Source organism: Apteryx mantelli, unplaced genomic scaffold, assembly GCF_036417845.1.
Source record: "Apteryx mantelli isolate bAptMan1 unplaced genomic scaffold, bAptMan1.hap1 HAP1_SCAFFOLD_221, whole genome shotgun sequence".
NCBI lineage: Eukaryota > Metazoa > Chordata > Aves > Apterygiformes > Apterygidae > Apteryx > Apteryx mantelli.
In genome coordinates this window covers 17501-20000 of record NW_027118575.1, presented here as the reverse complement: position 1 = coordinate 20000, position 2500 = coordinate 17501, and the positions used below count along the sequence as shown (strand labels likewise).

At 80.2% G+C, this 2500-nt stretch overlaps 1 non-coding gene across 1 annotated transcript; it reads right to left on the bottom strand.

Moving 5' to 3' along the window:
- Window positions 1-1020: 1020 nt before the first annotated feature.
- Window positions 1021-1173, bottom strand: LOC136996187 (5.8S ribosomal RNA). The gene has a single exon (XR_010887498.1). It is a non-coding gene; the product is annotated as a 5.8S ribosomal RNA (ribosomal RNA).
- Window positions 1174-2500: the final 1327 nt, after the last annotated feature.

Sequence of the window (2500 nt, the reverse complement as noted above, 5' to 3'; positions counted from 1 at the left end):
CGAGGTCCGCGCCTCCCCCGGGCCCGGCTCCCCGCCGCACGCTCGCTCCGCTCACGCAACTCGCGCAGCCCTCCGCCGCCTGGGGGCTTGCCTCTCCTCCTCCCGGCCGCTGCCTCCGCTCTCGCTCCGGGCACGGCACGGCGCGGCGCCCTGCCCTCCCCTTCGCGCCCTTCTCGCCGCCCGGCGGCGCGCACGCCCGCGCCGCCCCCCACCGCCACCCCGCCGCGCCGCACCCGCGCGCCGTCGCTGCCGGCCTCAACGCAACGCCGCGGCTGACGCCAGCCGGCGGGTGGAAGTGGCTCGGCACACGCGACGGACGCGGGCGCGCCGCGGGGAGGGCAGGGGGGGCGGCCCGGCGGCGCGCCGCACCGGCGGCGGTCGGGGCGCAGGGAAGCGCAAGGCAGCCGGCCGTCCCCACCCCGGAGGGGAACGGGGGACCAGCGCACCACCGGGAGAGTGGCGGAGGAGAAGCCCAGACGGCGGCCAGACTGGCGGTGGTGGCGGGCGGCGGCGACGAGGCGCGCCGGGCCACCGCAACCCACCCGACCTGGGGGGGGGGCCCCAGCGGGACGAACTCCGCGAAGCGGGCGCTCCGGGAGCGGGGGGTTTCCCCGAGTCTGCACTTAGGGGGACGAAGGCCCGGCCGCGCGGGGAAGAGGAGGCACCCTCTCCCCGGGGCACGGGCCTGCGAGGCGCCCCAGCCGCGCCACCCCGCACGGCGCGCGCCGCGCAGCGGTGGCCACCGCGCTCGGAGGGCGAGGAGGGCGGGCACAGGCGCGGCAAGGCACGCCGGCCGCGGCCGCTGCGGGCGGCCCGGCGCCGGAGCCCGGCGGGCAGGAAGACCGGGGCCGCCGGTGCACGCACCGGGGTCCCGGCTCCGCCGCCGACTCTCCGCCGCCGAGGCCGCCGCGCACCGCCGCCGCCGGCGCCGCCGCGCCTCCCCCGCCCCCCCACGCGCCCCCCCCGAGGGGCGGCACCGCTGCGCCAACGCGACAGCGGGGGTGACGATTGACCGCCAAGCGACGCTCAGACAGGCGTAGCCCCGGGAGGAACCCGGGGCCGCAAGTGCGTTCGAAGTGTCGATGATCAATGTGTCCTGCAATTCACATTAATTCTCGCAGCTAGCTGCGTTCTTCATCGACGCACGAGCCGAGTGATCCACCGCTAAGAGTTGTCTCGGTTTCGGTCCCCGCCGCGCGCGCGGGGGGACCGGGCAGCCTTCGGCAGCCCCTGAGGGCCCCCCCTCCGCTCCGCCTCCCTCCTCACGCCGACGCCGGCTGCTGAGCGAGGGACGGCCGAGAGCCAGAGAGAGGGGCTCGCCCCGCTGACCGTACGAGCACAGAGTGGGGGGGGAAAAAGGGAAAAGGAAAACCCGAACGAGAAGGGCGGGGAGCCCTCGCTCCCGACCTGGGACAACCCTTTGCTCGCTTCGAGTCCGGCCCAGGCGCCCAGGCTCGGCCCGGCCCGGCGGGGAGCAGCGCGCCGGCCGCGCCGCCTGCCTCGGGGACGCTGGGGGAGGGGGCGGCTCCCCGCGGACCCCCAGCGTCGGAGCCCGGCCGCCACCGGCAGCGGCACCGGCCGCTGCCCGCGCGCCCGCGGCCCACCGGCCCCGCGCTCCCCAGCTCCTCGCTCGCCTCGCCGGCCTCCGGCTCCGCCGTGGCCCCGAGGCGGCGCCCACGCCCGCGCGCGCGCACACACAGCCTCCCGGACGACACCACGCGCTCTCCCGTCCCTTCCGCGGACAGACGCCCGGCGGCGGGCGGGCGGGCAAGGCGGGACGGACGGGGACGGCGCCCGCTCTCCCCGTCTCCACGCGGAGAACGGGGGGGGCCGCCCCCGCCGCCCGCCTGCCGCCCGCCCGCCGCCCGGCGAAGCCGGGTTGGGCAGAGCGAGGCAGGCGCGCCGGATGGCGGAGTGCCGGCGGGTAGGGCGCCGCCGCCAGCGGCCACGGCGGCAGACCGAGAGCCCCGGCCAGGGAGGAGAGCGGATCGCGCCGAGGCGCGGCGTCCGCACCACCCGCGGTGGGTGGGGGCTCACCGTCCCGGCGAGAGCACGCGCTCGCGCCGGGGTCACGCGTTCGAGGCAGGCCGGCGCCAGCCGACCGCGCGGCGTCCCTCCGCCGAGACCAGACCGCGGAGAGAGGGGGCAGGGTACCCCTCTCCGTCCCGGCTGCCCGCAGGGCGAGCGCGGGGCGCGCCGGCTGGCATGGGGGGGCACGGCGCCCGCGCGCGCCGGCCCCCCGGCCCTCCGGCAGCACACCCGGCTGCCCCCCGGGTCGCATCGGGCCGCCCGAGTCTTTAAACCCCCGCCCGGCTCTCCCGCCGAGAACCCTCGGGCCCGGAGCCCGGGGCCCATGGCCATCCCTACCCGGGGCGGCTACCGGCGGCCGCGGTGGCCGGAGGCCCTCCGCTCCTCCCGCCACCCCGCCCCCCCCCCCCGCCCGGCCCGCTCGCAGCACGGTCCCCGCGGCACGGCGCGGGGCGGCTGGAGCGGTGGGGGG